This window comes from Saimiri boliviensis, chromosome 11 (assembly GCF_048565385.1).
Source record: "Saimiri boliviensis isolate mSaiBol1 chromosome 11, mSaiBol1.pri, whole genome shotgun sequence".
NCBI lineage: Eukaryota > Metazoa > Chordata > Mammalia > Primates > Cebidae > Saimiri > Saimiri boliviensis.
This window is the reverse complement of record NC_133459.1, coordinates 81,601,625-81,625,716: the sequence shown is the minus strand read 5'-3', so window position 1 is coordinate 81,625,716 and position 24,092 is coordinate 81,601,625. Positions and strand designations below refer to the sequence as shown.

General features: G+C 35.4%; 1 protein-coding gene and 1 pseudogene across 3 annotated transcripts in view; both read right to left on the bottom strand.

The window, feature by feature from the left end:
* Positions 1–24,092, bottom strand: part of PRKACB (protein kinase cAMP-activated catalytic subunit beta) — a 136,977-nt gene that overhangs the window by 109,229 nt on the left and 3,656 nt on the right. The window contains exon 1 of one of the 3 annotated variants that reach the window (XM_074381088.1): positions 11,562–11,580. The exons of the other annotated variants lie outside the window; for them this stretch is intronic. The gene's annotated coding sequence lies outside the window, so the exon portion shown is untranslated. Of the gene's footprint in view, positions 1–11,561; positions 11,581–24,092 lie in introns of those variants that run through there. 3 annotated transcript variants of the gene reach the window in all.
* LOC141580286 (thioredoxin, mitochondrial pseudogene) lies at positions 14,110–22,787 on the bottom strand (annotated as a pseudogene).

Below are 24,092 nucleotides of genomic sequence, written 5' to 3'. Positions count from 1 at the left end.
ATGTGAATACATATTTGTGATGACAATCATGATCATGGAGATACGGTTTCTCGGAATTATTTTAGTCACTTCCAGCTCCAGCTTCTGAACAATGAAAAAAATCATATCCATATTGTAAGACAGAGAAAGAGATGGCAGAGGCACAGAGACAAACACAGAAAGAAGAAGAAAAATATGTAAATCTAATGACATCATTTGAGGTCCCAGATATTTCTAATGCTTAAAAGCTATTTCACCACTTGAACTTTCAAGTTACCTAAAAAATTTATTTCATTTCTATGTCAATCAGTTTGAATAGGATCTCTGCTTCTTGCAACTGAAAGAAACGTATTAAATACATATTCCAAAAACAAGAGTATTTCTTAGATCACCCTACTTTTGATATATATGTCAAGTACTTTTTGTATACAAATTCATCTCTAAGAGCTGCTAGGTAACAACAAAAGTGACTTCCCACCTTCCTCAACTTAAGAAGTAAATATTATTATAAGTGATCCCTAAAATATCTGTTTTCAAGCAGAGTCCTAGGTTTTCCTACAATAGTCACTGATTCTGTGAATCAAAGGTCAGTGTCCTTGGTGGAGAGTTGTTGTTTCACTCTTTTCTGCTGTTCTCAGGTCCTCATTGCCAATTTTCCAGGCTTTTTTCTTCACTTTAAGCTTTATATTAGGTAATCAAAGAGAATGATGGCTGTTTTATATTGGTTTCCTAGATTTTTTTCTTTTGTAACTCTTATTCCCAGCACCAAGAAATACTATTATTGATATTTTAGAATATTTGCTTCAAGTCCATATTTCTGTCTGTAATGTTAAAATGTATTCATTTTGAATACACATCTATTTGAAATTTAGAAAATTACGAATAATGGGATTTTGGTACCAGATGGCTGACTAGAGCCATGAGGTACCTGCTCTTTCCAGAAAGAAGAATTGGAATTATTAATTGATTAAAACACCATGAATAGAACATCTAGGAGAGAACACTAGAGTGTAATGGAGAACACATAGGGAACGTTTGAGGAACAGAAGGAAAAGGAAACAAGTGACCAGCTTGGTCAAGATTGGCTTGGGGCCTAGAAGGGCTAAGTATTGCAGGGACAGGGTAAGTGACAGAACTTCAGCAGTTCACATCTCTGCCACAGACTGCTGTGAACTAAACCTCAGTAGAACTCCTCCACCAACAGGAACCCTGAAACTAGCATGGATGGTGACTTGGAGATTGTGTGAGGGCACTGCATCAGACAAGGAATTCATGCTGGGTCACTCACTCCCACCTAGACATGAACAGCTGTGTCAAGATGCCAATTTGGGAGCATAGTCATCATGGGAAGTTTTGCAGCACTAAATGCCTATTATCAAAAAAGTAGAAAGATTACAAATTAACATATAACAATATACCTCAAGAAAATAGAAAAGCAAGAACAAATTAAATCCCAAATTAGCTGAAGAAAAGAAACAAGATCAGAGCAGAATTAAATGAAGTAGAGACTCTAGAAACAACATAAAGGATAAACAGAAGAAAAGGTTGGTTCTTTGAAAAGATTAACAAAATTGATAAACTACACTAACTAAGAAAAGAGAAGATGCAAATAAACAAAATCAGAAATGAAAAAGCAGACATTACAACTGATATCACAAAAATACAAAAGATCATCAGAGACTGTTATGAACAACTAAATGCTGACAAACTGGAAAACCTAGAGAAAATGAATAAATTCCTGGAAAAATACAACCTACTAAGATGACATCAGGAAGAAACAGAAAACCTGGACAGTTCAATAACAACTAGAGAGACTGAACCAGTAATAAAAAGTCTCTCCGCAAAGAAAAGATAAGGACTAAATAAATTTACAGCTGAATTCTACCAAATGTACAGTTATCCTACCAAAGGATAACTAATACAAATCGTCCTGCAGCTATTCCAAAAGATCAAAGAGAAAGGAATTCTCCCTAAGAACTAGAACAAGACCAGGATGCCTACTTTAACTACTATTATTTGACATAGTGCAGGAAGTGCTAGCCAGAGGAAACAGGCAAGAGAAAGAAATAAAAGGCATCCAGATTAGAGAATAGGAAGCAAAATTTGGTTCCATATGAATGTTAGAATAGTTTTTTCCTAGTTCTGTGAAGAATGTAATGGTGGTTTGATAGAAATAGCATTGAATCTATAAATTGCTTTGGGCAGTATGGTCATTTTAACCATATTGATTGTTCCTATCCAAGAGCATGGAGTGTTCTCCCATTTGTTTGTGTTATCTCTGGTTTCTTTGAGCAGTGTTTTGTAATTTTCATTGTAGAGATCTTTCACCTTCTTGATTAGCTCTGTATTGCTAGATATTTCATCCCTTTTGTGGGGATTGGGAATGAGATTCTATTCCTGATTTGGCTCTCAGATTGGGTGCTGTTAGTGTATAGGAATGCTACTGACTTTTGTATATTTATTTGCATCCTGAAACTTCACTGAAGTTGTATATCAGATCAGGGAGCTTCTGGGCAGACTATGGGATTTTCTAGATATAGAATCATGTCGTCTGCAGACAGGGATAATCTGACTTCCTCTCTTCCTATTTGAATGCCTTTTATTTCTTTCTCCTGTCTGACTGTTCTGGCCAGGACTTCCAATACTATGTTGACTAGGAGGAAACTCTCCCATAAACTTTTAAAGAGGTTATACAATCATCCCTTGGTATCCATGGGAGATTGGTTTTAGGGCCCCTGTGGATATCAAAACCCATGGATGCTCAAGTCCCTTACATAAAGTGGCAGAGTATTTGTATATAACCTATGCACATCTTCCTGCATACTTTAAATAATCTCTAGATTACTTATAATACCTATTACACTGTAATGTAAATAGTTATTGTATTTTTATTTCTACTACTCTTTATTGTTTTATTATTTTTATTGTTTTGTTGTTTCAATATTTTTGATTGAATGGCTGGTTGAATCCTTGAATGGTTGGTTGAATCCTTGAACGTTTGAATCTGTGGATATAGAAAACCAACAGTATTCAAAAACTGCTAACACACTAGGTGTGGTGGCTCAGGCCTGTAATTCCAGCACTTTGGGAGGCCAAGGCAGGTGAATCACCTGAAGTCAAGAGTTAGAAACCAGCCTGACCAGTATGAAAAAAAATCCTGTCTCTATTAAAAATGACAAAAATTAGCTAGGCTGTGGTGACATGCACTTGCGATTCCAACTACTCAAGAGGCTGAGCCAAGGGAATCACTTGAACCCAGGAGGTGAAGGTTGCAGTGAGCCGTGATCGCGCCTCTGCAATCCAGACTAGGTCACAGAGGGTGATCCTGTCTCAAAAAATAAATAAATAAATGCTAACAGTGGTTATCTGTAAATGCTGGAATTCTGGTAGAGATTTTTCTTCCTCTTTTCTTACAGGTATGTAATGTTGAATGGAAATTTTCACCTTCTTAATATTTTTTTCCAAAAATTATTTTGTTGAGAAAAAGAGTTTGATATGTTCACTCTATTGTTAAAAGCAAGTTGTGATGCCTTGATGTCAGATTGACTGTTACATGAAAGAGGAAAGTTTCTCTTCATACTAAGGGGGTGGAAATGAACTGGATGGTCCAGAAAAAAACATCCAGAAGGGAGGAGTGACCACAGTGGTATTCTGTTCTAAAGAATGGTCAAGAAAGAAGACTTTCAGTTAGTGCAGTCAGAGGGACAGTTGAAAAAAAACTTTACTGTCTCATGAGGACTATGTTGTTTATTTACCTTTTAGTATTTATACAGACTATCCTGAATTTCACTTAAGAAATTTTCAGTCAGCTGTACTGTGCTAACTGTCTTTTAAGAGAATCACTTTTTTTTTTTAAGAGAACACTCCAAGGAGAGTCCTGCTTGAGATTTTTAAACTAAAGAATGGTTCCCAGCTGTATCTCAGATATCATTACTACAGAATTAAGTCAAAAAGATATGCTGACCCCAACTGCCCAACTAGTAGATGCAAGGTCCTAAAGAATAAACCTCCATTCCATTGAAAAGCTGTAGGTGCAAATAAATTTGTTTACAATGGGAAAAGTGTTCTAGAGGGCCCTCTGGAAAGGACTGGGACATAGGCAGTTTGACATGTGATTAAAAGCATTGGTTCTACATACAAATGGCCAACAGGTATATGAAAAAATGCTCAACATCACTAATCATGAGGGAAATCGAAATCAAAACCACAATATCATATTGCCTCAATTTGAATGACTATTGTTAAGAAGAGAAAAAATATTAATGAATTCTGGTGAGGATGCAGAGAAATGGAATTCTCATATACTTTTGGTGGGAATGTAAATTAGTACAACCATTATGGCACAATATGGAAGCTTCCTCCAAAAACTAAAGATAGAACATACAATCCAGCAATTCCAATGCTGGGTATTAATGCAAAGGGAAGGAAATCAGTATACTGAAGAGATATCTGCATGTTTATTGCAGCACTATTCACAATAATCAAGATATGGAATCAACCTAAATGTATATCAACAGATTAATAGAAAGTGTGGTATACATAAACAATGACTATTTTATAGACATACTATTTAGACATAACAAAGAATGAAATCCTGTCATTTGTGGCAACATGGATGAGCCTAAAGGATGTTATATTAAGTGAAATAAGTCAGGTACAGAAAGATAAATACCATATGTTCTCACACACATGAGGGAGCTTTTAAAACTTGAGCTCATACAAGTAGACAGGAGAGTTGTGGTTATTAAAAGTTAGGAAGAGAAAATTAGATAATTGTGGGTTATTAGAGATTTTTAAAAATTACAGCTAGATAGGAAAAGGTCTAGTGTTCTATAGCACTGTATGGTGACTATAATTTACAATAATTTACTGTATATTTTCAGCTACAAGAGAGTATTTGAATGTTCCTAACACAAAGAAATGATAAATGTTTATGGTAAGGATATGCTAATTACCCTTATTTGATCATTGTCTATTATATACGTATTAAAATATTACTCTGTATTCCTGTAAATATGTACAATTATTATGTGTCAACTAAAAATAAAAGGGAAGGGGAAAGCACTGGTTCTTACTAGCTCTGTGAGGTTGGATAGGTGATAAAATTTTTCTATCTTTAGTTCTCCCATTTGTGTTTCAGCTCTCTGTTACGTAACAAACTTAGAGTTAAAACAACCACCACATTTTGCTCAAAATTTTCTGGGTCAAAAATTTTGGGCAACACACAGTAGGAACTGTTCATCTCTATACCACATTGTCTGGGGTCTAAGCTGGGTGGCTCAACAGCTACGAGAAGCTGGAACAGCCCAAGTGAAGTAATAGGTCTGCTGGCTCACTTCACACTGTTGGAAGAGTCACTCTCTCATCTATCTTCAGCTGAAGTCTGCACTGACTAAAAGCTCCATGAAATATTTATCTTATCTGGTGTTACCAATCTCTAGCCCCCATCCCCACAACCCATCCCTCTTTTCCTTTCTCTCCAAGTGGCTAGCTGGGCTTCGAATAGCATGTTGGTCTCAGAATAGTCAGACTTCTTGCATAGCAGTTGGCTTCTAAGAAGATAGAGGCTCAACCCTGTAACCAATCCAGCATCACACCCACCATATTATACTGGTTAAAGCAATGAAAAGCCCAGCCCAGATTCAATGGAATGAAGAAATTAGCTATGCTTCTAAATGAAAAGGGTAGTTAAGAATTTGCAGCCATCTTTACTTTGTCACAGACTATTCCTCCATTTTCAAAATATACTCAACTCCTTCCAAGAGCCCCAGAAGCCTCATCCTAACATCCAGGATGTAATTGAAATCAAAAGCAGGTATAGATGAGGCCCCTCAAATCCAGTTTCCTGATTGCAACTTCTCATACTTAGTTTCTCTTAATCTGAAGACCTGTGACCTAAAAAGACAAGTTATCTGGCCAATACACATCCAATATACAATGGTGAGATAGCATTAGAAATTGCAATGGATACTCCCACTCAAAAAGAGGGAAAATAAGAGGTATGTAACACTCCCTCATCAATAGCAATTCTAAAATCCATTTGGGCACATGTCACTAATTGCTTGATTAGTCCTGACAGTGCTTCTCCTTGTCTCTTAGCTGTACACTCTGGCTTCTTGACTGCCTTCTCTGAGTCATTCCTCCACATGAAATGGCCTATGTGTAGAGCTCAGTAGCTTTTCCGCTTGCTTCCTTTCCACAGGAGGTTAAAGGCCTGAACACTTTTTTTCATTATGAATTATCTCTGACCCTTCCAATCAACATTCATACAATTTCTTTTAAAACTCTGTGAGTTTCTCATATATCAAATTTTAATAAATTCCAATAGACAAAAGCCACATCCACATTTCCTTTGGAGAGGACCTTCTCTACCTTGGGCCTCACATAAGACTGCTATGGGCAAGTCCTTAAGATTTCTAAAAACCCCAACTGTCTAGTTGAGTTATGTGAGCCATACACACAAGATTCTTATAAGACTTTCAGTCTAATTAAAGACCTATGAGGCATCACTTTAAATTATCTGAGGTCACAGCAAAGGGTCTTACAGTATTTTTTTAAAGGTAGTTATTTTATTTGTTAAGAGAATTTTAAAGTCAAGAGATATTAATAAATAATTACCATAAAAATATAACTGCAGACAGCTTTGAGACCCTCCTTCATGAACAAAGGAATCTAGAGAGAGTTCTCTAAATCTTTATTAAATGACAATTATCTCATTTATTATATAAATCACTGCTCCCTGTATTTAGATAGATTAAATTGCTGTTACAATTTGGCACTAGGAAAGTGGCTTTATACTGTACTCTCACCATGTAAAAAGTGCTAAATTTTATGCTCAAATACAGTAACTAGCTTCAACATAGGTTTACTGGTTCATGTTCTTGCCTTTGATTTCGAGGCTCTTGTTTCTACAATTTTGCTTTAAAGATCATATGTGCCTTCTATTGCAAAACACCTGAAATCTTTTTTGGCTGTGATAATGGGAGGTGAGGAGGTGACAAGAATGAGTAATAAATAAACAAAAGTTAAAAAGAAAGTAGAAAGTTCCATTTCTGACTTGGGAAAATGAACTGCCAATCCCCCAACCTGTCAGAGTTTAAGGGAAAAAATTGCCTACCTACAGGACATTTTTATGTGTCAACCTGTCTAGGGTATAGTCGTTAGTTATTCAACCCTGATCTAGGTGTTGCTGTGAAGGTATTTTGTAGATGTGATTAAAGTCCACTTCAAGTAAAGATTATCAGATAATTTGGATGGGTCTGATTCAATCAGTTGAAAGTCTTAAAAGCAGAAATGAAGCTTCCCCAAAGAAGAAACAGACTGTAAAGTACAGCTTCAACCTATGACTGAGAGGTCCAGCTTGCCCTTGATTGTAGATTACCTAGCCAGCCACCACAATCAATAAGTCAATTTCTTGCAATGTATCTCTTCAGATATATATACTACTGGTTCTGTTTCTCTGATGTAACTCTGACTGCACACAGCCTTGGCGTAATGAGTTTCTTATCACTGAAAAGATTATAACGAAGGAGAAAACTAAATGAAGTAAAAACTACGAATTTTTAGAAAGGTAGTCAATATGGCATGGTGGTTAAGAACACTCTAGAGTCAGACTGCTTAGGTCCAAGTCCTAGCTTGCTTACTTTTTAGCTGTGTGGCTTTGGACAAGTTACTTAATCTATGCCTCAATTTTCTCTTGTATAGAATAAGAATAATGGTTCCTACTTCAAAGAGTTGTAAAGATTAAATGAGTTGTTATAGCACTGATAACAGTGCCTGCCATACAGGAAAAGCTATGCAATATTCTAAAAACATAATAGGTAGGTAGCTAGATTTTCTAAGGTCCTTCAGTTTTGATGAGTTTCAAGTGCATAATTTTTTTAAAAAAATTTTCACTGTGTGAGGGAAATGATATAATGTGGTGCTTATGAGCAGAGGGCCTAGAATCAGACTGATGGAGTTTGTATCATTCCAAATTTTGCCATTATAAGTGTGTGATCTTATCTTCTCTAAGTCTCAGTATTCTTCTTACTACATAGCATTACTGTGAGAAATAAATGTGAGATATAAGCCACATTTTGTAATTATTAAAGTTTTGCTAAATAACTTTCTAAAATATCCCCTTTCACTTTTATATCTTTTTATTCTTAATGATCCTGAGGATATGAATATAAATATATTTGATATGGTTTGGCTGTGTCCTCACTTAAATCTTGTCTTAAATTGTAATCCCCATATACCTACATGTTGAGGGAGGGACCCGGTAGGAGGTGACTGGATCATGGGAGAGATTTCTTCTATGCTGTTATCCTAGCAATGAGTGAGTTTTCACTGGATCTGATGGTTTTTGATCTGATGGGATCTGATAGGTGTTTGACAGTTCTTCCTTCATGTGCTCACAATCTCTCCTGCCACCTTGTGAAGAACATACCTGCTTTCCCTTCCAACATGACTGTAAGTTTCCTGAGGTCTCCCAGCCATGCAGAACTGTGAGTCAATTAAACCTCTTTCTTTTTATTAATTACCAGTCTCATATTTTTATAGCAGTGTAAAAATGGACAAACACAAAGTTCCCTACAATCTAGCGTAAAATTACTCCCAGTGGGTTAATTTGTTGTTTCTAGTTGTCCACGGACTGATAATACAAATAACTTGTTAAAAACGAGCCTAATTTATATAGACCATGCTTAAGAATTCCCCTTAAAAACAACAGCTACTATTTACTGAGCATCTTCTGGGTACCAAGAGCAACACATTACATAGGATACCTGAACCTCACAATTAGAAACTATTTCTATCTTGCAAAAGAGAAAAATCTGAAAGCAACTGTGTGAATTATGAAATATTCTCTGATGTCTATTACTGCTTCTTTGAGAATATTTTTTTACTTTCTGAATGTCAATGTGATCCATATGCCAGGTTAATAATTTAAGTGCCCAGGTAAGTAACCTCTGATCCCCTAAGTAGCTAGCGCCTAAATTCTCAAAGGATATCAATTTAATTAAAAAAAAGGGCGGGGGTACAATGCAATGACTTTCTCAAGTAGACACATTTATATTCGCTATTAATAAAAGCTATATTTCCACAGAAATAAAGATACATCCTCATTTATTCAAGTATAAATATTTTAAATTCAAAAATAGATACACATTTAAACTGAAATGTTATTCTAGAAAATATATAAACATGATACTACTATGTCTTTTACTATACAACATTAATTACAATCTCATTCCATTAAAATGCACTGAATACATTATCCTTTTACCTGAAAAATACATTAAGTTAAAAATTAAATTTTAAAAAAGTACTTCACTAAAATATTTTGTAGAATATTTAAACAGGCATTGTACCTATATTTCTTACTATACTTAACACTACAAATAAAATTGGACTATTTGTAGTATATACTCATTGAATAAGTATATCCTCTAACCTTTCTAATACAATATCTAAATTCACTTAATATATACATTCCCATCCTACCCTATCTTAGTCATTGACTCCAAAGATCATATCCTTAGCCCATTTCATTCTACCATTTCCCTCTGAAAACCATGTTCTATCTTTTTAGATCACTCCCTTTTAATATCTCAACTTCAACAATCTTTAAATCTTACTAGGATCTCCAATCCTTTTCAGGATGCTTGATACCCCAATATTATCTTTTTTCCTCCTTAAAAAGCACAAATTCCAAAGCCAGGCATTATAATCACTTCCTGCATACATTTTTAGCCACTTGCCCCCTCTCATTTTGTCTATACTTGCTTGGAAAAAACCACAACCCTGGTGAAATCTCTACATCTACTCTGTGCCTGTACTTGTGCAACTGAATAAGGCTGGAGAAAAACAAACTACTCTGACTTTTCATGATTCGAAGTTTATAACCAGAAACCTCAAGTGTACACTTACTGGTTTCTGGCAATCATATTGTACTTCCCTAGTCCATGCAATCTCCTATTCTTCAAGATGACTTCTATACCTTCTCTTCTTTAGCAAACCTCCAGTACTTTCCCCATAATTCTTCCTCACAACTGATAGTATTGCTTTCTACTGCTCTGAGACATGCAAGCAGACCTAAATGTGACAAAGATAATACATCTTTTAAAAGAAAAAAATAAACTATCTTCATGAACTTGGAATAGGCAAAGATTTGTTAAAAAGGTTTTGTTAAAAAGGAAACAAATGGGCTAAGCAAAAAGAAAAAAGTTAGCATCCTCCGTATATTGAGACTAAAAACTGTGCTCATCAAAATATATAATTAAGAGAATAAAATGCAACCCATAGGGTTGGAGAAAATATTTTTATTTATGTTCATAAACTATGTGCATGTGTAACATTTCTGCAAAATAATAACTCCTATTTTCTTTTCTCAGTAGAAAAATAGGCAAAAGACTTAATTAGGCATTAAATCTAAAAAAGTACATCTGAATAACCCAATAAGCACATAAAAAGGTGTTCAACATGATTAATCATCGGGGAAACAAAAATTAAAAGCACAATTATATCCTAATATACACCCACTATGGTGGTTAATTTTATGTATCAACTTGACTAGACTAAGGGATGCCCATAGAGCTGGTAAAAATTATTTCTGGGATGGATTCAAGATGGCCGATTAGTAGCAGCTTAGGATTGCAGCTTCCAGCGAAAGCACAGAGGGTGAGTGGATGCCACATTTCCAGACGGATTTTTATTGCCCACAGACCAGGAGATTCCCAGGGGGAGGAGCCCCACATGTCACTGGGGGCTGTTTCCGTGCAGCAGCTCTCTGTACAAAATACACGGGTCAAGGCACCGTTTTAGCTGGCGACTGAAGTTCCGGGAAGACAGAGTCGCCCATTCAACTGATAGAAAAGGGGACTGAAACAGGGAGCCAGGCCAGGAGATTCCCAGGCAAAAAAGTGCAAACAAATCGCAGCTGTTTCAGCTGGCGCAGTGGGTCCCCAAACGGGATATCACACAGATCCCAACGCCTTTTCAACAGGCAACTGGAATATCTGGGAGACAGTTGACCTTTCAACTAAAAAAAAAAAAAAAGGCTCTGAGGCAGGGAGCCAGGTGATCAGGCTTGGCTGGTCCCACCCCCACACAAAAAAACAGCAATCTGAAACACTCTGGATTTAGAGTTTCACAGCAAGCACAGCTGAACCTAGGATGGGCCAGCTCTGTGGGGGAGGGGCGCCTGCCATTGCTGAGGCACTCCACCACCAGGGAGGTAGTCCGCCATTGCTGAGGCAGCCTGCCATTACCAAGGCAGCCCACCATTACAGAGGCAGCCTGCCATTACAGAGAGAGTCTGCCATTACAGAGGTGGGCCACCATTGCCAAGGTACTTAACTATACCCATATAAACAGGACTGCAGGGAAGTTCACATGGCAGCTGGGTGGAGCCCACAGCAGCTCAGCAAAGCCTCTGCAGGCAGACAGTGACTAGGCTGCCTCCTTGCTGGGCAGGGCAGCCCTGAAAAAAGCCAGCAGCACAACAGAAACTCATAAATAAAGCCCTAATTCCCTGGGACAGAGCATCTGGGGAAAAAAGGGAGGGTTTATGAGTTCTGCTACAGCAGACTTAAACGTACCTGCCCAGCAGCTCTTTTTCTTCTTGAAGCATTCAGATGTCTAAGATCCTAAGGCATGACACTGAAGAACAGATATCAATAAGTACCTTTTTAGGAGATTAGAAAAGTAAGCAAATATTTCAGTAGTCTCACAGTGAGGAAACAAAAATTAAAGTTCAGGGCTAGCATGGAGTAGGGCCCTAATAAACATCGTCAGACTTTCAGTCAAAACCGCTGAGAGGCTCCATGGATAGGAGTAAGGATAAATAGGAAATAGACAATTCATCTCAATTGTTGACTGGATCAACGCAATCTGACCCAACTCTTATCAGCCAAAATAAGTCCTCTCTAAAGAAATATAACATGATACAAAATAGTTTGCATTCTCCATTACCAACATTCCAGTAAAGATTTCCAAGCATGCTAAAAGGTAAGACCAAATAACCAAAAATAAGAGAAAAAACATACTACAGAAAAACACACTGGTAATAAAAATTATAAATTATAAATTCAGACAATAGAACTTTAATGTTGCTATGATTAATTTGTACAAGAAGATAAATAAGTAGAAAATTTTATAAGTATAAACTGAAAAATCAACTGAATTTTTTATTCTAGAGATTAAAAATAATTTTTATAGAGATTAAAAATATAATAATTTAAATTATATATCAGAAATTTGACATATACATGTAATTTTTATCCCAGAAGAAGAGAAAAGAAAAGATGGGATAGAGGCAATATATTAAGATATGCTAGTTGAAAATTGTCTTAAATGAATGAAATATGTTGAGCCACGGTTCTAAAAAGTTGCAAATACGTAGTGTTTTTGTTCAAATCACGTAGGCGTATTGTGAAACTACTGAAAACCAAGGCAAAGGGAAAATCTCAAAGTAACCAAAGAGAAAAAGATATACTACCTTCAAAAAGCAACACTGAGACTAACAGCTGACTTCTCAACAAAACAATGGAAAATAACATGATGAAACATCTTTAGAGTGTAGAAAGAAAGTAATTCTCAACCTAAAATTCTATATTTATAAAATATTTCCTAAAAAGTAAGAAATACAAAAATCCAGATAAATAAACACTGACATAATTCATCAGTAGGACACCTTTACATAAGGCTTACTTATGGCACAAGTACTTAGACCGGAGAATGCATGAAAGAATAAGTGAAAAAAGAAAACAGCAAATTATAGGATAAATACAAATAAATATTGATGGCCCTGAACAATAATAATAATGCATGATGGGGTGTTAAATACAGTCATGTCTCACTTAATGCCAGGGATATATTCTGAGAAATGTATCATTAGGCAATTTCGTCATTGTACGAACATAGAGTACACTTACACAAATCTAGACAGTTACTACGTACCTAGACTCTATGGATAGCCTATTGCTCCTAGGCTACAAACCTATACAGCATGTTATTGTACTGAATTCTGTAGGCAGTTATCATACAATGGTATTTGTGTATCTAAGCATATAAAAAGTACATTAAAAATTAAGTAGTATAATTTTTGGAAGCATGATTGTATATTCGCTTTTGACTGAAATGTTGTTATGCAGTACATAACTGTAATTAGTAAGAATAACACTGAATCATACCAGAAGTAAAATAAATCCTCTCTACAGAAATGTAACATGATACAGAATAACTTGAATTCAATGTGAATTAAGCTTGTCTGTGTGTGTGTGTGTGTGAGAGAGAGAGAGAGAAAGTAGATGTAGGCAACAAAAGCAGAATAGACAGTCTCTTCAAAAGTCATTGGAATATTTATAAGTGACTACTGTATATGGCTATATGGGGAGCCATAAAGCAAGTCTCAACAAACTTCAAAGAACTGAAATCTTTCCAAACATGTTCTTTGAACACAGTGAAACTAAGCTGAAAACCCCAAATATCTGAAAATAAACCAATGTAGCCATTCAAAGAAAAAACAATGGAATAATGATAAAGAGAAAACATATTGAGACATTTTAGCAAACCAAATTCACTATTACATTAAAAAAAAAGATATGAAAAGGATAATACATTGCAACCAGACTGGGTTTATTCCAGGTATGCAATATTAATTTAACATTCAAAACTCATAGATGCAGAAATAATATTTGATAAAATTAAATCCCCATTCTCAAAAGAAAAATAATTCACAAACCAGGAATAGAAGAAACCTCCCTTAAACAGATAACAGGTATCTTAAAATTTTTCTGCCTGGTTCCAAAATATTGAAAGCTTTTCAGTGACACCAGGAATATGACAAGGGTGGCTATTATCATTATTTCTATGTATTACTGTACTGCAAGTCCTCATCAGTGCAATAAGGCAAGAAAAAATGTATAAGGACTAAAAGGAAAAAAATTACACTGTCAGAATTAAGCAAAAAAGTGATTTGATTGTGTATATATAAAATCTAAATGTGTTTATAAATAATTTACAGTTAATAAAATTAGCAAGATGACCAGATAGGTCAGCATAAAATTTCTAACCTTATGCTTATATACATACTCACAATGAAAAATTATAAGATAAAACTTTGACATGGATAACCTTTATAGTAACATAAAAAAGCATGTAAAACTAAAATAAATGTAATTTTAAAATTATATTTAAAATTTAAACAGCATATTACAAAGCATGACTAAAAGAAGTTACAGAATATTATAAATAATTACTAAAAGAAGTTAAAGAAGATCTAAATAAATGGAGAGATACTTTTCATGGACTTAAAAATTCAGTATCATAGAGATAAAAATTCTTCTCAAACTACTAATTAGATTCAAACTACTTCTCAAACTACTAAATGGATTCAATCAAATCTTAATTAGGATTCCTACAAGGTTAGTGTATATAACTATGTATGTGGAAATTGACAAGCTGACTTAAAATTCTTAAAGGAAATTCAAAAAGAAAGAATATTTAAAATTACTGTGAACGATGAAGTTTTAGGATTTATACTACTGACTATGATGACTTCTATTACAAAGTTACATGAATTCATGCAGTTTTGTACTGACACTAAAACAGACAATACCAATGGAACAGAAAAGAAGTAAATCAAATGTTTTCAGCCTTTGATAACAAAAATGTCATTACAATGCTTTGAAGGGACAATTTCTTTTTCCTTTTAAAATGATGATATGTCAAATACTGATATTAAAAAATGAGTTCTACCTCATGACACATATACACACACATGCACACACACACACACACACACACACACACACAGAGAGCGAGAGAGAGAGAAAGAGAAAGAGAAAGCGAGAGAGCGAGAGAGAAAGAGAAAGCGAGAGAGAGAGAGACACACTTGACTCCAGATAGACTGTAGTTCTAAATATAAAAGGTAAAATAAAGCTTCTAAACCTAATATAGGGAAGTATCTGTAACTCTAGGGTAGTGAGAACTTCTTAAAGAAGACCAAAGAAGGCCAAATAAAACAAAAATCATTATTTGTAAATTATTTTTAAATTTGAAAATATTAAATAGTATGAAGGAGACATTGTTAAGAAAGTGAAAAGGCAAGCTATGAAATGGAAGAAGACATTTGTAGTACATATCTTGGGGAAAAAAATCCTGTACCCATGTTAAATAACTCTACAAATCAATTTTTTTTAAAGAAAGACAACAGAACACCCCAAAAAAGGGATGGGGAACTACCTGAAAAAAATTATATAAAAAGAGGATATCCAAATGACCAATATAGACATGAAAAAGTTATCAACACTATCAGTCATCAGGGACGTACAAATTATAACCAGGATATGTTTACCAGAATAGGTATAACTAGAAATACGAAAAACATCAAGTTTGGAAAAGATGTGGAGTGCCAATAAGCCCACGCACTGCTGGTTAGAAATAGGTTCAACCAATCTGAAAATTTATTTGGCAGTATTTACTAGAACCATATGATCTGTGACCCAGAAATCCAGTAATTAATTCAATATCATTCTCTCTCATGCACACACAAAGACACACATCCATGTATATATGCATGTATGCATATCAGTATATATATAAAACACATTCATTAAATACATATTCATCAAAACATACATGTATTTACCAAAAATCATGTACAAGTGAGTTCAAAGCGTTATTTCTAAGAGCCCCAAACCGGAAACAACCCAAATTTACATCAATCATAGAAAAGATAGGTTTTGCTATATTTTTATACAGTGATATATATCTGTGAAAATTAATAGACCACTGCTATGACAAAAACATGAATAAGTGTCACAAATACACGAGTGAAAGAAGGCAGTCACAAAGGAAAATATGATGCAGTATGCCACATTTTAAGGCTAGTAATAATTGGGTAGAGGCAGGAGGGAAGCTTCCGGGGTTTCAGTAATATTCTATCTCTTGGTATGGGTGATAATTCACACAGGTGTTAACTTTATCAAATTCATCAACCTATAAATTAGGATTTGAATACTTTTGAAATGTATGTTATACTTTAATTAAATTTGATTTGAAAATAGCACTACTGTAACATAGTTTTGTAATTCTACAACACAGAATATTATAAAGTAGATCAAAACAAAAACCAATCATATCAGAAACCAAAAAAGTTACAGCTCCCATTGTTATTGTCACAGAAATTACTGGGAAAAAGCATTTGAAGATTTTTGGGTCACTGATGCCTTTGAGTACAATAAAGATTAAAGATAAGAAGTCATTAATGTGTTTGCTTCTCATGCTAAACCTGTGTGAGTAATAGAACAAGAAGGTTGTGGTGGCTTATGCCTGTAATCCCAGCACTTTGGAAGCCTGAGGTGGGTGGATCGCTGGAACCCAGGAGTTCAAGACCAACTCAGCCAACATGGCAAAACCCCATCTCTCCTAAAAATACAAAAATTAGCTAGGCATGGCAGCACATGCCTATAGTCCCAGCTACTCAGGAGGGTGAGGTGGGAGGATCATCTGAGCCCAAGAGGCAGAAGTTGCAGGGAGTCATGATTGCACCACTGCATTCCAGCCTGGGCAACAGAGTGAGATCTTGTCTCAAAAGAACAGCAAAAACCAAAAAACAAGAAAGTTAAATCTAATCATAAAGAACCAAAAAATTGTTAGGTCAAAGATTCTAAAGGTATTTAGAGAATAGGTTCTTACATTTTAAGCCAGGTTGTGCATGTAACCCAGTTTGACCTTTTTAATGTGGTTACATACCTCATATTATAACTTCATGTTAATACTTAAAAATTAATATGCAGAGCAAAATATTCAACCAAGTTGTATTCTAAAAGCTGAGCTACATTAAATTTAAGTTCTCTGTATCTTGATTGTAAGTAACTATAACATAGCAAGAACAGAAAAAGAACACTTTTCTCTTTTTTCTTTCTTCTCGTCTCAAGTTTTACCTAAGACACATTAAAGTTACCTGCCTGGCCACCAAAGTCAACTGATTTGACCACATATACTGTAAATCTTAGGCCAGTTCACTTTAGTACATGAGAGATGAGAAAGGGAAAGAGACAGCAGGGTCAAAGAGAAAACTGAAAGTGAAGGGGAAAGAGGTATACATTTTTTAAATAAATGAGAAGACATATTATTATAGATATAAAAGACAAGAATACATAAGACTCCATGGAAAACAGGAGGGGCTGGGATCCAAAGTCATAATGGAGGGACTAGCTTTGCAGAAGAAGATGTGAAATGTGGTCCCAAAATTTTTCTAACTCCTTACATGAAAGGGAAAAATCTAATTTCCCTTCTCTTGATACACTCATTTAAGTGACTCACTTAATGAACGGAATGCAGCTGAAAGTGATGCTGCTTGACTTTGGAGGCTAGGTCATAAAAGGTGATACAGCTTCTACCTGGCTCTCTCCCGCCTTCTTGGAACTTAGTCACATGTTATGAGGCTCAAGCCACATGTAGAGGTCACGTGTAGGTGCTCTAGTTGACAGTCCCTGGTAAGGGTCAAATAACCTGTACCAATATCTTCTCTCAAGTTTGTGGCTCACATACAACAATGGCCGGCTGAAACTATATGGTCATCTACTTAAGAAGAATACAGTACAGAAATGGAATATTTATTTTACTAAATAATTTTAGTTTCTTTAATTTTCTAAGGACAAAGTCCAGATCGAGAAAACAGGTTTGTCACACACTTAAAGGTTTACATTTCACAGTTGTCTTACAACAAAACAAGTTTCAGATGTCTCTGAAAAGTTAACATATGAATATAAGACAACAGTAAATATAACATTAAACTATGGCCACAGAGCCTGGGACTTCATATCTTGTTACATGAGGTCACAAAAAAGATAAGGCATCTACATTGGATTTTCTAAGGCACAACTAATTTCAATTATGCTAGTGTATCAATTCAACTAGAGCATTTCTCTCTTATAAGAATCTCACATTTGATTCGGAAAATTTTCTGCATAGATACACAGCATTACAGAATCTAATTCACATTACAAAAAAAAACATGTCCTATAATCCACTTCCTACAACCTTCTCGTAATTGTGCTTTTACTTGTCTAAATCTTTTACCAGACTGTGAGCTATATGAAGACAACTCTTTACTCCCTATTTCATTGGTTAGGAAATAAAAATAAACCAAATGAATAATTATAGCAGGTTAAAATGAAGAAATCCACCTAAAGCAATTTAAGCTATATCACCCTATCAGGAGAAACAATTTATTTGCATAATGGTAGTAAACCTTAGTATTATCAAAAAAAAAAAAAAAGACCTATCTTATGAATACTGATGATTCTTCTGGAAAGTGCTCAGGGCTGCAGAGATTATAAAACCTATAAAAAGAGAAAAAAACAAGCCTCGGTGGTACACACCTGTAGTCCCAGCTACTCAGGAAGATTGCCTGAGCCCAGGAGTTTGAGTCCAGCCTGGGCAACACAGTGAAATTCTGTTTCAAAATAAATAAATAAAAATTTTAAAAATTAAGAGAAAAAAAAGCATTAAAATTTTCTAGCTTTCTAAATTGCTAAAAATACTACCTATATTTGTAAACACATATGTTTCACCTTTAAACATAAATGACTAATCAGTTAAATACCTTTATTGTCTAAGCCCAGTTTAAATCAAGATTTTACTATAATCCATTTTACTTGTTCTACAACTAGCTTTTATAAGTTTGGAGGAATAGTCCATGAGTTCTCCTGTTTCTTGATTTTATATGCTTTAGTCATGTAACCCTAATTTTTCTAGATTAAACAAATATATATATATATATAGTTTATTCACACACAACATAGACCTCCCATGCTCTTACTCCTATTAGCTGCCCCTGATCTAAACTTTCTCTGGTTCTGCTATATACAAAACACCACAACTACACATAGCACACTAATGGTTTCACATAATGGTAGAATGTTTCATGTTTAATTTCTAACACTCTACCCTGATGGTGAACATTTTGATGGTTCCTTTACCTGTAGTACAACATGAAAATATCTCCAAACATCAGTACAGTGATTCATAAATTTGTCTTTTTAGGTGCAGACCCTTACTTTTTCAGTCTTATTTGTTCAGTTAAGCCCCCTGCTCAGAGGACCAATGGGCGAAGGAGGTGCCTGGAGCCTTCCAGAGTCAAGGCTTTCCAGGGCTCTTCGGCCCATCACTCATTTTCTGGCCCCCTGCCTGGGAGGCTAGGTGGGAGGGGGCTCTTTGGGGGTGGGGATGGGTGACTACAGGTGATTTCAGGGTGGTACCCAGGGTCTGCTCTTCACAGTAGGAGGGATGATTAACTTCATTAAAGACCTATGAAAATGATAAAATTATATATTACTCTCGCTAATTTGGGCTTTTTTCTTTTTCTTTTTACAAAACAGCAGCAGGAAAGAGAAATGCAGGTGGCAGACAAGCCATGCACGAGGCTTCAGACTGGAAGGACCAGAGATGAGGACCAAGGTGTGACTGCCTGACCAAGAGCACTGTGGGCTGGCAGCACTCTTTCCACGCATCCTGGGAGAACTGCCACAGGCCCTGGAGGGAGGGGACAAAAGGCATGTGGGACGAAGCAGGAAGGGCTCGCACGGAAGGGCTAAGTTCTACTGGGGTCCCACTCAGGGAAGAGAACCAGAACTCGTCCCTGCTTGTCAGCCAATCAGCTTTTTCAGGAAGGTCTCCAGCTGATCCTCACCCCTGATGCTCACAAACTGTCCACCATGTCCCCATTCTTCATGACCAACCCAGTGGACACCACCAACACCTCAGACTCAATAACAAGATCTGTGTGGTCATCAACATCCACCTTGGCCACCACCACTTTCCCATGCTGCTTGGCCACCATCTTCTCTAACCTTGGCCCCAAGATCTTGCAGGGTCCACACCACTGTGCATGGAAATCCAGAACCACTGGTGTCTCACTGTTGACCACTTCGTCCTGGAAGTCAGGTCCATCCTGGATATTAAAGGTCATTGAGGAGATCCTAATGGTGTATATTGTTCGGGCTGGTTTGGGTGTTACAGTCAGGCCAGCAGGACTGCATTGTGGGGTCTGCAGGGTTTCAGAAGGGACGGGTTGCCACTGACCCTGAGAGGGCTACCTGGAGACGTCGAGGCCAGGAACCTCCTCAGAAGTCGCTGAGCCATCTTCTTCCAGAGCAAGCGAAGGGATGCACAGCCTAGCCCTCCCTGCCTGTCAAGGACACTCCTGTTGGAGACTATCGTTCGTAAATTTTAGATCAAAAGTTTTCCCTAAATATATTACTATTATATATATTTATTTGCTCAATTGAGGATCATTTGCCACTTCTCTGCCCACACATTTTGTGAGCGCTGTCTATGATTTATTCCCAAATCTTGCTGCTTCCTAAGTGGATTTTTTTTTCTTTTAATAAATATAATAGAAGCATTGGATTATAAAGCTGGAAGAAGAGATTACAGTGTCATTATCTAATTCATCCCTCTCAATTTTATACCATCACTTGGAGATATTAAAACATTTATCCAAAGTGAGGTATTAGAACATATTAGAAAAAAAGGATTTAGATTTTTCTTACTCTCAGTTTATGATTTTACTACTAAATTACACCTGAACTTTTAAATATCTATTTTAAAGGACTCTAGGGGAATAAAACTGGCATTTACTTAGTACATAATAGATGCTGGTACTATATTTTACATGTTCTTTCCATTACCCTGCATAACTACAAAACTCAATACCTTAGAGGACACACACTTACATTATAAGAGTAGTATTTTATTATTTTAAGTTATTTTGTTTCTTTAAAAGTTACAATTGTTCTTATCAGTACTTTGGCTTTCCTCTTTTCAAAACAAAAAGGTTGAACTTTCAGTATATAAAATTCTTAATTTATGTAAGTTATGCCAGATGTTTAGTTTCTATAGTTTCCAATCAGTTGTCTTAGAAAAGAGGAGTAAAATGAAGATAAAATGTGGAAAAGGTCCCTTCGCCAGCTGAGGTCATTTCCCCCCAAGGCTGGGAGATAAAAGATAATCCACACGTGTGATAACCAATCAACTATCATTTATCAGAAATGCCATGGGTATCCCAAGTTCAGTATGTCCCCACCCCTTTCTGCAATATAATCCTGCCCTCTGTATTCATTTTCTGACTCTATTACTGGTGTTACAACCCATCTACCAAAACATTGAAGCTAAAAACTTAACGTGTCATCCCCAATCCTCCTTTTCCTCGTTTCACACATGCCATCAGTAAAATAAATTCTGCTCAATTTTTCAAATTTCTCCCATTTCAGATCCTTTTCGCCATCCCTACTTCTACCATCTTGGTTCAGAGCCTCAAAATCCCTCACCCAAATTATCTTATGAGTCTAATAATTGATCTTGCCTCTACTACACTTGCACCCTGATGATTTATCTTTACATCACCACCAAAGTAACCTCTTTTAAACCCAATTTGTATCATGTTTCTCTCTTATTTCCAAGTGTACAATATATCCTTTGTGTCTAAAAGATAAAATTCAAACTCTATATTATGTGGCCCTCTGTCCATTTCTTCAGTCTCATCTATCATTATACAATGTCCCCTCTTCCTATCACCAACCCCACATTCCACCATTTAGTCATAATGGGTAACTTCCTTATCCTGAATATGCTACACAGTTTCACTCCTCGGCATCTTCACTTAACAATGTTCTGTCTACTCCTAACACCCTTCCTCCTATAATCCATCTGATGAACATTTATAATTTTCAAGGCTCAACTTCTCTTTGAAGTCCTTTTTGAACTTCATCCTCCCCATCCCAGTGGAAATGACCATTCTTTCCCTTGGTTCTCCCACTAAACTTTAATGAAAGGATTCATGACAGGTTTCATGTACTTGTTGACATGTCTCTCTTCCCCTTCTGGAATATGGGCACCCTGAGCAGGTACTGTGTCCTATTCAATCTTTATTCCTATAATCTTGTGTAGAGTCTGTCACATTTTAGGAGCTCAATTATGTGTACTGAATAAAGGAATGAATGAAGCAATGAAAAAAGAACTATACAGAACATTCTTGAAGGAATACATTTACAAGTAAGATTACTCAAAATAATTTGAGACCGACCTAAGTATATTTACTTTTCATAAATTTCACATTTTTATATTTAACACAATGTTTTTCATTAAAAATGTAAGATTTATTAATCTGAGGAAATTTGATCACCCATGTATACAGACATTTATCACCTAGATATACAATTTCATAAATTGTACTCATTTTTAAAAATTAATTTAATGGAATGTCAAAATGAATTATGGTCAACTATTAATTATCTGACAGGATCTTAATAGCTATCCTGGCTTACCTAGGACCTTCTCACATGCTGCTTCTGTCACTCAGCCATGGCTTACTTTTCTAAGCTGGCTTTCATGCCTCTAATTATCCTGCTGCTGGCAATGAAAAAGCAACAATCTGTCTACAGCCTAAGTGAAGGACACTGAGGAGGAGAATAGGAAAAATGGTTCCTGAACATGAGATAATTTGATACAGTAGACAATCTGTACCAACAGAATCACAGAATCATGGAACTAGATGAGATCATATGTATTTATCATCAAAATTGCATAACTGATTGTTTTGATTTTACTTGTCTTTCACCCAAGAAAGACTTCCCAAGTATTCTACATTCTACTGACTTGGAACAAATATCTGCTACTAATTTTCCTTTGATAATTGAAAGGTACAAATACATAAGATATAAGAAATCACTAAATTTGTTGTTCATCAACATTTAAATCTATAAAAATTTTTCCAATAAGAGAATATTCACTGAGATATTAAAAACAACAAAATTTTAAGTCTAGTACAGCCCCAGAAAGAATTTAACTTTGTAGTTAATAAATTATACACAAATTATTGAACTATAATAATTTGTTCACTAAGTTTATAAATGCTTATTCTGAGGGAATAAGCATTTATAAACTGGTTAAATTCTTAAATGAATTTAAAGAATTCTAAAGAAACTGGTTAATTCTTAAATGAGAAAAGTTAAATCCAACATTCCTTTCATCTACACATACTTGTAAGGATCCACAAATAACCAAGATGACAGAAAGATGGATTGGCATTTTTATTAAATGCAAAAACAGCTATGTTCTAAACCTGTGTTTTCCAATATACCAAACACTAATTACTCACGTGTAAGTTGAAGATACAGTTTCTCAGTGGTACTAGTCACATTACCAGTGCTCACTAGACATGTGGCTAGTAGCTAAGTAAACAGCACAGGTAGAGAACACTTCCATTATCACAGTAAGTTTGACTGGACAGCGCTACTTTAAATCACAGTGAAATGCAAATTTGCTGATACTTCTTAAATGGTAATACAAGTTCAAATAATAATTTTTTGATTGACTATTTGGCAAGAAGAAAAAGTATACATTTACAAATGGGAAAAAATAAATATAAGGGCTGTAGTAATGAAACCTTTAAGTATGAATCTGAAAAGATAATTTAATGATGACGAAACTGAATCCAGAGAATGGTACAAGAAAAAAAACTTTTTCATTTAAGATTTTAATATACCAAATAAAGTCATGTTTGAAAGCTGAAATGTGCTATAATTGATAATAAACTGAAATAAAATAAGGTCTAAGCTATTCTGTGTATCTTAGCATTGGCTAATCTATTGGATATAGAGACTTTTCAGCAAAGTGGTTAGAATTTCATAAACATTGCTTCTTGTCTTATTAGCTATGCAACCTTAAGTAAGTCACGTAGGCTCTCAGAGCCTTCGTTTCCTCATCTGTAAATGAGGAAAGAATTCAAGTACTTCAGGTTTAAAAAGATTAAGTAAAAGTTTATACATGCAAAGCACTAGAGAACCTGGCATATATTAGTCCTCAAAAAATGTTAGTTGTTAAGAAACTTGTATTTTAGTTGAACCTAGTTTACTGGTGAATTTCTTTGGTTAATTCCTATTGACTTTCAAATGCATAGAACAGAGAGATACTCTGGAAAATATTCAAAGATCATGTGTGAACACTAGGTCACATGATGACTTTATGACTTGCAGTAATGAAAGAATCTACATCCAAATCTCTACCAACACTTTTCACCCACGGGCCTCAACATTTTTGCAATGAATGTATAACACAAA